Source organism: Notamacropus eugenii, chromosome 4 (genome assembly GCF_028372415.1).
Source record: "Notamacropus eugenii isolate mMacEug1 chromosome 4, mMacEug1.pri_v2, whole genome shotgun sequence".
Classification (NCBI taxonomy): Eukaryota; Metazoa; Chordata; class Mammalia; order Diprotodontia; family Macropodidae; genus Notamacropus; species Notamacropus eugenii.
Genome location: NC_092875.1, coordinates 361937470 through 361952730, shown reverse-complemented (window position 1 = coordinate 361952730; position 15261 = coordinate 361937470).

Below are 15261 nucleotides of genomic sequence, written 5' to 3'. Positions count from 1 at the left end.
TTAACTTTAAAATGAGTACTAAATATCTGTACACCTAGAATGTATTGTTTTCATTGATTTGTGTTAATTTTGTTCCCCCCGATAGAAGGCATGCTCCTTGAGGTCAGGGACAGCTTTATTTTTACCATTGTATCCCTAGGGTCCATCTAGGACAGGATTTAATCCTAGGTCCAATATTTTGGACCTATGCACCTAGTTGCCCTAGGGTGCAATGGGTGGAGTGTTGAGTCTGGGATCAGGAAAACTCACCCTTCTGAATTCAAATTCAGCCTCAGACATGTACTAGTTAATATGACCCTGGGCAAATAAATTAAAGGGAATAAGTGAGACTTATTCATGGGATTTGGCTTAAGGAGGGAATAACACAGACTCATTTAGGTATGGAAATTTATTTTAACCTGCAAGAATTCAGAGGGGAAAGGGATAGGAGGAGAAGGATAATAGAAGGTATGGCAAATTGGGGGAAGGGGTAATCAGAAGCAAACACTCTTGTAGGGGGATAGATCAAGGGAGAGAATAGAATAAATAGAGGGCAGGACAGGACAGAGGGAAATGTGGTTAGTCTTTCACAACATAACTGTTATGGAAGTGTTTTCCCAGCTATACATGTATTACCCATATTGAATTACTTGCTTTGTCAATGAGGGTGGGAAGGGAGGAAGGAAGGGAGAGGATATGAAACCCAAAGGTTTAAAAATGAATGTTAAAATTGCTTTTGCATGCAACTGGGAAATAATATGTACAAGCAATGGGATATAGAAATCTATTTTACCCTACAGGAAAATAGAGGGGAAGGGAATAAAAGAAGGGGGAGTGATAGAAGGTAGGACAGACTGGAGGAAGGAGTGGATAGGGTGCACACTATCTTGGAGTACTACTCTAAGTCACTACTGATAAGAAAAATGCAAATCAAAATGACTCTGAGAATCCACATCACACTTATCAGACTGGCTAACATGAAAAAATAGGAAAATAATAAAGGTCAGAGAAGATGTGGGAAAATGGGAATACTAATGCATTGTTGGTGGAGTTGTGAATTTGATCCAATCATTCTGCAGATCAATTTGGAACTATGCCCAAAAGGCTATAAAATTGGGCACACTCTTTTACCCAGCAAGACCACTTCTAGGGCTGTATCCCAAAGAAATTATAAAAATGGGAAAAGGACCCACATGCAGAAAAACATAGCCACTCTTTTTGTGGTGACCAAGAATTGGAAGCTGAAGGGATGCCCATCAACTGGGGAATGACTGAATAAGTTGTACTATATGAATGTAATGGAATAATATTATGCTGTGAGAAATGATGAACAGGAGGACTTCAGAGAGGCCTGGAGGGACTTATGCGAACTGATGCTCAGTGAAATGAGCAGAACCAGGAGAACTTTGCACACAGTAACAGTCACAGTGTGCGATGATTGTTTCTGATAGACTTAGCCTTTCACAGAAATGCAAGGACCTAAAACATCCCCAAAGAATCCTTGAGGAAAAATATCATCCACATTCAAAGAAAGAACCATGGAATCAGAATACAGAATGAAGCAGAGTATTTTGTCTTGTGTTGTGTTTTGGTTTGGTTTGGTTTTTCTCATGGCTTCTCCCATTCATTTTAATTCTTCTATGCAACTTGCAATAATGTGAAAATGTGTTTCATAGGAATATATGTGTAGAACCCATACAGTGTAAAGGGAGAGGGAGAAAATTTAAGACTTATGGAAGTGATTGTTGAAAACTGATAACAAATAAATTAATTTAAAAAAATATAGCAAACTTTATAATTTAATAGATTATTTCTAAATTGATGGAAAAAAAACTAAAAACCAAGCAACTCAAGAGCATACTATCCACATCTGACAAATCAAAATTGATAATAAATCACAACTCCAGGCTCAGTTTCTCCAGAAAACATCTTTAACCCTGAACATTCTTTAATACTGATCCTACTAATTCACCTAATATATATTTATAATTAGGAGGATTGTGTGTATTTCCATGTATTAAGGTACTGAAATTTCATCAGTAGAAATTGATTCCTTTGAGTTAAGCCTTCAAAAGTTACCTATAATTTTTTCCCTAAGCATTTATAATAATATTTAAAGAGTCCTTATAAGCCATCTAGTAGACCACACCTCACTCTGGCAAAGAAGAAAATCCATACCCTCAATAGAGCTTATTTTAATCAGTTATTATCTTATTAGTAATTGTTTATCCTGACTGCACTGTGAAGGGGAAAAGGAAATAATCATTTATATAGTGATAATCACTTGCCATAAACTGTGCTAAATGCTTTATTAAACTATTTCATTTGATCCTTACAATGACACTATGAGGTAAATGTTCTTATTATATCCATTTTATGAATTACATATATGAATTATATATATGAAATATACATATATGCAAATATGAAACAATTCCAAAGAACTAGAATATATTGAAATATAATTATTACATATTGCACAGATTATTAATATTATAAATATTTAAGCTTTTTATTGAGAGTAATTCAGGATTTCAAAACAAGTCCATTACTATTATATTCTTGATCTGTAAACATTCTGTTCCATACAAATATCTGGTTGATAAACCTAAATTAGTTTTTATTGTTTGTTGTCATATCTTTGGAGATGATTTAGTAATAAAACCAATTTCCATTAATTTCACTATTGTCTTTGTATCCCTAATCGTAGTAGTAGTAGTAGTAGTAGTAGTAGTAGTAGTAGTAGTGGTAATGATTAATAATCATAATAAAAGCAATAATAATATAACAGCTTTCATATAGTTCTTACCATGTGTCAGGCATTATGCTAAGAGCTTTGCAAATATTATCTCATACAGATACTATTCTGTCATGACTAAATTTTAACAAAAGGGTAAACCGAGGCAGATCTTGTAACAAAATAATATTTATTGACAGGGACATGCTACTTGTCAATAAATGCATCAGTTGATCACCTCTATTTATGCCAAAGATCCCAAGCAAAAGTACAGTTCCCCTGATATAGGATTTGAGGAGTACAGAAGGAAAAAAAACAGAACAGGATAGGTAATATCAAGGAATTGAGGAAAACATGATTGGTTACAAAGCTGAAGACATGGTACAATATGATTGGTCAGAAATTTAGAAATGGTGGCCAGCAATTACCCTGCCTTTTCTCATGAGATTAAGAAGTGATCATTGTTTGAATTTAGCTGTAAGAGAGCAGCCCAGACTTTTGGACAGCAAACTAAACATTCTTGTAGGATAGCTTGGTGGAGTAATGATATCACGCCCAACTCCCTTTCTTTCACACACATTCTCCAAGTTTACCAAAATTCCTTTAAGCAAAAAGAGCTCAGTGATTAGTAGGAGAGTGGGATTTCTACAACTGACTCATTGCAGGCCAGCTGAATTTTGATCTAAGTACAGAGACAAAGAACAATTACTTAAGGAGTTTCTGGACAAAAGAAGTTATAATACAAAAGCTATTACTTGTAAATAGGACCAATGAATAAATGATACAGAATCAGTCTTAATCTTCTAAATAATTAGCTTTATTTTACAGTTGATATAATTAAGATGAACAGAGATGAAGTGCCTTTTCCTAGGTCACACAGCTAGTGCCAGAGGTTGAATCTGAAATCATGTGTTCCATATTTCAGGCCCTGTGCTCTAACTAGTTGTCCCTGCAGAAATACCTAGTATAGAGCAGAAGTTTAAGGTGTGCTGCTTGATCTACCATCAATGAATACAGAACTCTCTATTTTTTAGCCATAGTTGAAGGACCACTTACTACAATGGACCCTGTACAAATAGGTTTGTAGGATTAGACCTAGTATCTAGTTATGTAACTATTTTTATGGTTAATTTGACAAGTATATCAAGCATAAAACTAAAACTAACTAGAAGATATTTGCTAAATACAATTAGATTTTGGCAATTTACCTTTTTATTAAGAATGAAAAACTCAATATAGTAAATTCCCAATTAGTTGGTTCAATATTTCTACATGAATTTACAGTTAAGATAGTTGTACATGGTCAAAAATATGTCAATTCAATACTTCATTTGAGTATATTTATCTGCAAATAGGACAGTATCTATTTTGTACATATGGATGTATATGTGTCATCTTGTCTTCTTTAATATAGTATTTCAAGTTCTTAGTGGGCAAGGATCTGATATTGCCTTAAATATAGACACCCAGTATAGCATTTTAACCCATAGCTTTGGTGGAACAGTTAAATTTGATAGTCTCTCTGATTTGATTTTTCTGCTGGGTATATGATCAAGATGTGAGAAAAATGGGTTCTCCTCTTAAATCTTAAAAGTAGAGGCTCTTTATTCTATGGCAAAATTAAAGGGTTCCTTTTCTGATACTTTGTATCAGACTTTCCTCCAATAGGATAATAGTAATGACAAAAGTAATCTTGGGAAAATTCATTTTAGAAGCTCTCTTTCTACTGCCCCAGAGAAAAAAGTGATTCATATTTGGAAAATCAGTATAATGCAATCAAGGAATCCCTACGGTTTCATTCTTGACCTTTAAAGCCAAAGCACATTTGCAGAATAGAAAGCTGAACAGGAAGTTAGCTTTTAGACACTCACCCAGGTGGCAGCTGATGGCTCAAAGGCTAGACACTGCTCATTATCTATGTTTCAGTGTCTAATGGAATAGGTGCCCTTTGAAACCAAAGGTCACATTAAGAATTGAAGCATATAGTGGCTTAAAAAATACATCTGCTGTAGACACATAAATACTAGCCAGGCTTAAAGCATTAAGCATACCTAAAGGAAACCTATTAAGATAAAGCAGCACCACCTAGCACTGAGTCTTTCACATGATAGGCACTTGCAAAGCCTCTTCAATTGAGAACAAAAAGATATGCATCCAGTATTTTGGGAGGGCAAAAGTGATGTATTTGCTAATTTCCCTTGATATTGAAGAGGAAGTATTTGAAGAGAACAAAAATGTCTAGCCTCATTATTATAATGGAACACCAAAAAAAGTGACAAGTTTTATGAGTTCCAACTAGTATGGTTATATTTTTCCCTTTAACCTGAAACACTATTTGACAAAGAGGAAATACAGTACAATGGAAAGAAAGTTTGCCCAGGAAGTGTGAAGACCTGGGTTCAAACCCCATCTTTGACATATATTGGTTATATGACTCTGTTGATTCATTTAACTGCTCAGTACTTTTGGCAACTCTCTGAAACTCTAAGTTACCTAGAAAATCCAGATGTATACTAGGAGAAGCACTTTCCTCATTTAGGAGTTTCCTATATCAAATAATAATTCATAGATCCAGTACCTCTCCTCATACCTGAAAACAATACCCTATATTTAAAATATGACAGTTTTAGCTCCAAGTTTTCAAATTATGCCCAGAATATTGGCAAAAATAAGAAAAGATGAGAATAATCAATGTTTGAGGGACTGCAATAAGACAGGTATACTAGTACACTGCTGGTAGAAATGAGAAGTGATCCAATCAGTCTGGAAAGATTAGATAGAGAGATAGATAGATAGATATATAGATAGATAGATAGGTAGATAGATAGATAGATAGATAGATAGATAGATAGATAGATAGATAGATGGAAATAAAACTGATTTTCACTTATTGGTAAAGAGCCCAAGAAACTGTAATATAAGAAAAGAAAAGAATACTAGTATTCCATAAGAAAAAAATAGATATAAATAACTTGGTATATACAAAGATATAGCAACTGTAATGAAGTGAAATAAGTAGAACTTGGAAAACAGTATATAGCACTAAACAAAGTAAATGGGAGGAAAAAACAACAGAACAGAATGGTATATAATTGAAATGATCATTTTGAACAAATAATGACTAATAATTAATGTCAAAATAATGACCAAAAAAATTAAAATTGAACTGAACATCCTTCTTTGCAGAAGTAAAGGACAATAGATATGGACAATAAGTATATTGATGTTGATTAGTCTATGAATTGGTTAATTTTCTTTTTCAACAAGAGAAGTAGGATGGAGAGAGATTAGGTTCACTGACTGACAAAAATAAAATTTAATTAAAATAAAGTTAGTGATTGCTAGCTGGGTAAAGGTGAGGAAGAACACCTCTTATCTAAGAAGGGAAAATTGTACAAAGGCGTAGAGATAAAAAGTTAAGCAGAATGTGTAAAGAACAGTAAGTATTCTAATTTGATTGGAGACAATGCACATTATTCTTAGAAGCATAATTTGAAGATATCTTTGAAGAAGAGGTGGAAGAGAATATTTTCATGATAGATTATTTTCATTTATATTGGCATGAAAATTATTGACTATAATGAACTCCCATAGATAATCCTTGTCACATTATGCTTTAGAATATTTTTTTTTTAATGTCTCACAAGCTTTCATGAAGGGGAGGAAGAGAACTGAATCTCTTAGAAGAACATGAAAGCAAGATATTGGCATCTATCATCTAACAGATAAGGAAAGATCTTGGGGCATATATAATCAAGGACACAATGAGTTCAGTAAATGATGAGAGGTGTTTTCTCCTCACCTCCAGCAAGCCAGTAATCACTAACTTTATTTTAATTAAATTTTATTTTTGTCAATCAGTGAAACTGATCTCTCTCTGTCTTACTTCTTCCATTGAGAAAGGAAAAAAAAAAATCTCCACTCTAAGTCCATCAATTCTCTATATCAGGAAATGGATAGAATGTTTTGTCAGGAATCCTTTGTAATCATGGGTGGTCATTTGATTAAATAGAATTCCTATGTCTTTCAACATTCCTTTTCTTTCCTATATTGCTGACATTTTTAAAATTATCTTCTTGGTTCTACTCACTTCACTTTGTATTTTTTCATATGACTCTTCCCAAGATTCTCTGAAATAATCCCCATAATAAAAATAATATTCTCTAAGTAAATATACCATAGCTCATTCAGTCATTCCCCAATTGTTGCACACTCTCTTAGTTTCAAATTCTTTTCCACCTCTAAAGGAGGAGATATAAATATGTTTGTACATATAGATCCTTTTCCTTGACCTCTTTGAGATATAGAGATAGCATTGGCATTGCTGAGTCAAAGTCAAAGTACAGTTTAATATATTTGGAGGAACTCTTCTAAATTGCTTTGCAGAGTGGATGGATCAGTTCATAGAATCACTAACAATGCATTAATAGACTGATTTACCCTACAATCTCACTAGCATTTGTCATTTTAATGTTTTTAGTCAATTTAGCCAATCTGATGGATGTGAGGTGGAAGGTCAGAGTTCTTTTATTTAGCATTTCTCTAATTATCATTATAAGAATGGGAATAGGTAGCAATCTGAAAATGTTCAACTATGAATCATGGCCATGACATTGGATCCCCCTTAGTCACTAAGCCTACTTGTTGGAAAGCCTATTAAAGACACCTAATGTTTTCAGTATAAACCATTACATTAACCTCAAGTACCAAATATGTATGTGTGTGTGTGTGTGTGTATACGTGTGTGTGTATATATATGTGTGTGTGTGCTCGTGCACGTGTGTGCATATATATCATAACTGATGCTTTAAAAAACACATTTTTTAAAAATTTCTTTGAAGAAACTACTAAAGAAGGAAGCTATTAGTTAAATAAATAAGCCATTACAATTAAGAATAGAAAACTCAGTAAGATATAATTTACTAATTATCTGATTAATTGTGACATCTGTGAATACAAAAAGGTGAACAGAATGGAAATTTTCCCCCATCCAAAAGAATTCAGAAATGTATAGGTAGCTATAGGGAAATTAAATCATAAATGCTTAAAGACACAACTTATCAAAACAAATAAACATTGGAATAACTGATCAATATATACCAGTATCTAAATTGGATAAAATTTAATTACCCAATAGTTAACCCTAAATGGAATCTTTTTAGGTGATATTGTTTTATGAGAAATACTTATGACTTCTTTGGTAAATTATACTCTCATGCCAATAATTAAATGTCACAATAAACAAATTTTATTTAGGAACAACACAGACTGTTGTGTCAATAGTCTATTATTTAGATATCATTATATCATGTCCAATTTTCTTGCAAGGTTATATTAATTTTTCTGGATAAACAAAGGGTAAAAATCCATCTTTTCATTAACATGCTAGGTTTCTGTAATGTGTATAAAATTGCAAGCCAAAGTGTTTCCTGTTGCTGTAGTAATCTATCCCATTTTTGTTTCACTTCATGGATCTTTCAACTTGCTCAGTTCCCATGAATTATAAATCTGATTAAAATGATTAGTTATATTAAACTGCCTGACTAAAGAATATAATTCATTCTATGTGCACAATTTATTCTGTAACTAGAGATCCTAAAGATTTTAAGATTTTGTATAAAATTTGAAATATATAATTGAGTATATCTAAAGCACTGTAATTTAATGGAAAGACCACTAGATGTGGAATAAGCAGAGTTTTACACTCAAATTCAACTTCTGACACTATGTCAATTAATCTCAGAGAACTACATTTTCCTCATCTCAAAACCTTTGTAACCCTAGGCAAGTCACTGAATGTCTGTTTCAGTTTCTTCTTCTGTATAATGTGGATAATAATAGCATCTAACTTGCATGGTTATTGTAGGGATAAAATGAGATAATATTTGTAAAGCACTTTGAATACTTCAAAGCTTTCTAAAAATGGTAGTAATAACAATTATAACAATAAGAATTATTATCAATATCATCTTCATCATCAACAACCAAAAGGGAATCATAATAAAATCAGCATTTACCTCACAAGGTTGTTTTTAAAGACACATTTGTTTGTAATATAGGATATATGTATATGGTTATACATATATAGTATATATCAGTTATTTAATAAATGCTTATGTTATGACAAGCTTAGGACCCAGCTTGCTTATTGGGCCTTAGTTATGGAAAACAGAATGTCTCTAATAAGTAAAAACAGAGGAGTGAAAAGAGAGGGGTGGCCTTAGCATGAGGATTCTGACAGCTTAAAAGATATTTGATGCACAACTTGAGACTTGATTGGCTCAAGGGACCAAAGGCTCAGGATGTTGATATCACTTTTTAGTCACTTAAGTACAAACAGACAAGGGAGGGTAACAGCTACTCTCCATGACTTGACTGGTGGATTGCCATGTAGAAAGCTCAGGAAATAGAGTTTCACTCAGCTAGATCAACTCAAGGTGTCTGCAATGGCTAGCTTTATTGCATATCATTCTTCTGCTATGGTTAAGTAAATCTTTTGCTAACCATTGAATGATGATTGTCTTATTTTCTTCTAATGTTGAACTGAAACTACTAGCAGCCTATCCCAAATCAGACCCAACTCAGAATATCTGTGTAACATAAATAAAATGTTTATTGAAACCTCATAACTCTCACCTTAGCACATAAATACCTAGTCACTAACCAGGTTGACTTACTCATACCAACTTGCCCATCCACCCTTGGGGTGTGGTTCCCAGAGAAAGACCATAACCACTGGGCTACACTAAAGTCATCTCAGACTCTTAGGGGGTAACCCTGTTAAGGGAAAATTCAATCCTCTATTAACCATGAAAACAATTGAGCCCCTATCAATGAATTTCTATTTCTACAACCAACCATTCACAAAAAATGACATTTTAAAATCTTAAATATATACACACACATACACACACAGAGACATCCATATATTAAAGCAAGTGTAAAGGTAATAAATATATAACAATTAAGATATAAGGATGGTTTCTCAAGAACACACTCAGTTTCTGTAGGATAGAGGGAATACATACTTACAGGAACTTGGCAGAAAACCACATGATGGAAGAAAGCCCATGAACCCACTGGAAAACACAGGTCTGTATTTCAAGCTTGGATGTCTTTGGTTCCATTCATAAATATCTCCCCAACACAAAATTAACTCTCTACAAACTGCCTTGATTTGGTTCTCACCATCCTTTCAGTAGATAAACCTATATTTGAATGAGGTACTCACAAATTCTTTTAAATTACCTTCATCATTTAAAGGATATTTACAAACTATTATTTCTTAATCTGAATGAGTTTCCTGTAAGTCAGAAAACTGTATAATTCATGTATCCCCTTTTTATACAAACCAGTTTTTTTAGCTCCTCCCTTACCAGAAAGCTGTGTCCAATCAGAATGCAGCTCACAGAAAGCAGGTGATGTTGACTCTCTGTTTAAAAAAAACAAAACAACAACAACAGTTTCAATAACTCTTCTTATATAGCAAAACAGTAACAGTATCTATATTTTCTCTTTCTGCTTTCCACCCATTCAAACCAGTGGAGGGAGACAGTAAAAGGGAAACAACTTGCTGAGAAGCTTTTCTCTAAAGCTTTAGCTGGTCCTGAAGGGCATTAGTTGAAACTGTGATCTTCATTCAGCCAATCAGGAATCAACAGACACAAAATAGTTCTAACAATCTATTTTAATCCCCATTTCTTTTCTCTTCACTTGTATTCTTCAGGATTCAGTGTCAGTTTTAGTTTTCTCTTCTACTTTCTGTGGATTTCAATGGCGTAAGTCAGTCTCTTCATTCTCAGTAAATCATTTAATGTACAATAAATCAAATAAATCACCAAATTTCCTCTATAAAAACCATAATTAATAATACTTAAATATCTATTTAATTATGGAATCTCAATTTTTTACCACATTGCCATAAATCATTTTATGCAAATGAGCTGAGGGACTGATAAGATCCTGCATCATTTAAATACTTTAAAGTTGGACCATAGTCCAACATCTCATTTTGTATCAAAAGACTTTATGACTTCATGCTCATACTTTTTTCTTACTTTTAATAAATAAAATTCCTTCTCTGTCCGTTTATTGCATCTATCTGTTCACAAGTACAAGAAACAGCATACTATAAGATGATTTGAGACTGTTTTTGGCACAGATAATTTTCCATCTAGACCTGCTCAAATCCTATCTGAAGGCTGTTCCTTTAGACTTTAATGGGGAAGTTTTGGGATTTTGGGGGGGGGCATTTAGTGGGCAAAACAGAGTTCTTTTCATTCTCCTTTCTGACATTACAAGTTTATAACACTGGCAATCTTACATCCTTTAAAACATTGATTTAAATAGTTCACTTTACACGAAAGTATTTTTGGCCCTTTTTAACACTGAAATATCCCATTTTTAAAGGACCAAAATGGGCAAGATATTGAACCAGAGGATTTCTAGACTCATTACTTATACTCCTCTCTTCTTACTCCTTAGCTCTCTACAACCCTGTTTCCAAGTCCATCACTCAACTCAAACTGCTCTCTCCAAAATAACCAATAGTCTGCTAGCTGCCAGAACTAATCATTTTTATTCACTCTTCATCTTTTTTTATTTCTTTTCAGCATTTAATAGTGTAGTCCATCCTATCTTTTCCTACACTTTTGTGATGATGCTCTTGTAATTCTCTACTTATCTGGATCCTTCCCCTCCTCCCAGTCTCCTTTACATAATCATCATCTGTATCTTGCTCTCCTTGTGGATATGCTCTAAGGCTTGGTCCTTGGCCATGCCTCCCTCCTTCTTCTTTGTCTCCATAATCTGTATATCAGTGATCTCACTTGCTCCCATCCACTGAATTTTCTTTTTGCAGGTCACTTTCTTGTTTGTATGGCCAGATTTAGTCTCTCTTCTGAGCCCCATATCGTCAATGGCCTATTTAGATATTTTAAACTACTCCCTTTAACCAGCTAAGTTTCTTCCTTTCTTCCTTCTTTCCTTCCTTCCTCTTTCCTTCTCTCCTTTCCTGCTTTCTTTCTCTTCCTTCCATCTTTCTTTCTCTTCTTTCCTTTTTTCTTTCCCTTCCTTCCTTCTTTCCTTCCTTCCTTACTTTCTTTGCTTCTTTCTTTCCTTATTTCTTCCTTTCTTATTTCTTTCTTTCTAACACTATTATCCTTCCACTCTCATCCTTCCAATCTCTTAATTTCACAACTTTTGAATCATTCTCAACTCTTCACACTTCCTCATCCCCAGTATCAAAATCACTTGTCAGCTCTTATTGACTCTGTCTTCATAATATATCTCACAACTACCTTCACGACAATCACACAACCACCATACTGGTCTTACTTTCTGGGACTATCATAATAACCTCCTAATCTGTCTCCTGCCCTCTACTATTTTATCTCTCTAAGACATCTCCTACACAGCTGCTAAAGTGATATTCCTAAAGTACAGATCAGCTCCTGTCACTCTGTCACTCAAAATAAATAAAAATCTCTCCAGGAACTCTCTATAACCTCTAAGATCAAACATAAATGCCTGTGTTTGGCATTTAAAACCCTTCACAACCTCAATCCAGTCTACCTTTATAAACATTCTGCACATCATTACAATAGTGTGTATTCTAGATAATTGTCCTATTTACTATTCCTCATAGAAAGTATTTTATCTCTTATTTCTATGCATTTTTGGAGACTCCCCTTTTGAGAATTCACTTGTTCATCATTTCAACCTTTTATAATTATTAGATTCCTTTGAAGTTCAGCTCAATTATCACCTGCGAGAAGAGGCCTTTACTGATTTTCCCAGGTGCAAGTGCATCCTGCTCTCTTTCATATTGCTTGATGTGTGTGTACAAAATACATGTATATATTTGTGTGTGTATATATATATATATATATGTGTATAGTACACATATATATACACATACACAATTATATATACATATGTATATAAATTTGTGTTTACATTTATGTGTACATGTTGTTTCCTCTGATTTAATATGAGGGTAGAAACTTTTTTTCCTTCTTTGCATTCCCAGTATCTCCTAGAGTTGAGGAAACATAATGAGTGCCTAATATATGGTTGCTGACTAATTTCAGATTATTTGACTCCACAAGTCTGAAATCATCAGGAAAAATGGAATACTACTTGGACAGAATTGTATCTGCCACACAGCACCCTGGAAAGTGGAAACTTCTCATCATCTAACTCCCTATGATTAATGTATCAAGATGTATCTTCAGGGAAATGAAAAATCTGAAGGTTCATGTAAAGTAAACTGGAGAATGGAATGGCAAACCAATCCAGGATCTTTTCAGAGGTTGAAGGATTTTTTTTTATTAAAATTGTGATGCAAAACTACAGTACCTAGAAAGGTACATTTTCATCATTTGCCAAAAGTGATGAATTTGCATTGCTTAGCCCAAAACACTCCCTCCATCTTGGTTTTTGTGACTTATGAACTACAACTGACAAGCAGAGAGCATCAACACCACTGAGAAAGACAAATGATCCTATGTGGGGAGTGATTCAGACATCTCACTCTGACACTAAGCCATATCCACAATCAGGTGTTCCCCATTATGTTGGGAGACCAGTGGTATCAAAATCAAATAGAACCAGTGGCCACTGAACCATTTACAAGGATTTCTGTGAGACTCAGTGAGCTAAGAAATCACATATTAAAACCTGAGGCAGAAGCCAAAATTCTGTTTCAAAAATGAGCCTGAAATATTTCAAAAAGCAGAAGCAAAGTTGATAAGTCTTTTGATCTCTCTCGATGGTGCGTTTGGAAATTATGCCATCTATGTACAGCTCTTTCCCTCTATTACAACTTGAAATCACCAGCCTATAGACCCCAAACAGATCCACAGTTCCTCTTCAGAGTTCTAAACTGCTGTTATCAATAATCTTCACTCTACAGTGCTGTCAGCACACTCTACTGGGGTTCCTTAGTGGAAGCTGCCCATTTAAGCCCTACTCCCAGCTGGGAAACAGGAGAGGAATATTAGATAGGTTGTTTGTCTTAGGAGCACTGTCATCCCAGGACCCAGCATGCTCCTCAGTTCTTTCCAAATTCTGCCCTCACAGCAACTTGTCCAGTGATATAGAATTTACTATATCTCTCAGATTCCAAATGGATCTCTGTGCCCAATACTAAATTGAATGATGGTGAATTCCCTTGTCCTCTCTTATTCTCTTATTACCCCAGAAACTTGAGATCTGTGCTTTTCTATATTGAACCTTACAAATTAGACATTTGTGAAATGGTCCCACCAGTGGATATGGGCATCTACTAGACTAAAAGCTCAGCCAAGTTCCCATTGCCATACTACTCTCCAAGGTCCCTTAGGGCCACTGATACAAGTGAGCAGGGTTATTCAAATTACCACAGCCTTGGAGGTAGATGAGTAAGCAAGGCTTCCCCAGTATTTCCATGGACTCTGTTCAGTCCTGTCCAACTCTTTGTGTCCCATTTAGGGCTTTTGTGGAAAAGATTCTGGAGTGCTTTGCCATTCCATTCTCCAGCTTACTTTATGGATGCAGAAACTGAGGGGGTGGAGGGTTAAGTGACTTGCCCATAAGTTTCTAGGGTCATATTTGAACTCAGGCTTTCCTGACTCTAGGTCCAGTATGATCTCCACCTTGCCACCGAGCTCTCCAACAACACTATTGCTATGGACTAGGGAGAAGAAAAATATGAAAGCTTCCTTCCAGTTTCTTCTTTTCCTTACTTTCTTCCTTGGCATTCACTGGGATTAAGAGTTGTAAAGGTAGCAAATGTTTTATTTTATTTGTTTGTTAGCTTCGTTTCCCATTAACTCATTGTATAATCTTGGAATTTCTATCCCTCAGTTCCTTCCTTAGAAAGATGAAAGTTGGATCTTGGACTTCTTTCCCTCATGCCAGGGGTGCTGTGCACTTCAAATGAGCTTTACGTGGATGAAATTGTCAATTGAAACATAAACTCATCAACATAACTATCTAGATGCTGGGAGGGTAGTAGGCAACATGTAATGGGGCAGGTAAGGGGAGCATAACTACTAGAGCAGTGAGGACACAAAGCAAATAGAGACAGGTGCATTAAAAAGAACTTCAGTGGATAGAGCACCTAAGCCTGAAGTTAGGAAGATCTGAGTACAAATCCAATCTCAGACATCTACTAGCTGTGTGACCCTGGGCAGTGGGCAACTAGGTGGTGCAGTGGATAGAGCACCAGTGCAAGAGTCAGGAGGACCTGAGTTCAAATATCACCTCAGACCCTTGACATTCACTAGCTGTGTGACCTTGGGTAAGTCACTTAACCCCAATTACCTCATCCTAGGTCATCTCCAGTCATCCTGATGAATATCTGGTCCCTGGATTCAGATGGCCCTGGAGGAGAAGTGAGGCTGGTGACCTGCACAGCCCTCCCTCATTCAAAACAAAATCAAGTGCAAGTCATGTCATCATTTCTCTGATTGCATGGTCTTCTTCGCAACAAAGGATGAACACACTAGACACTGGGCAAGTTACTTAACACTGCTTTCCTCAGTTCCTCATCTGTAAAATGG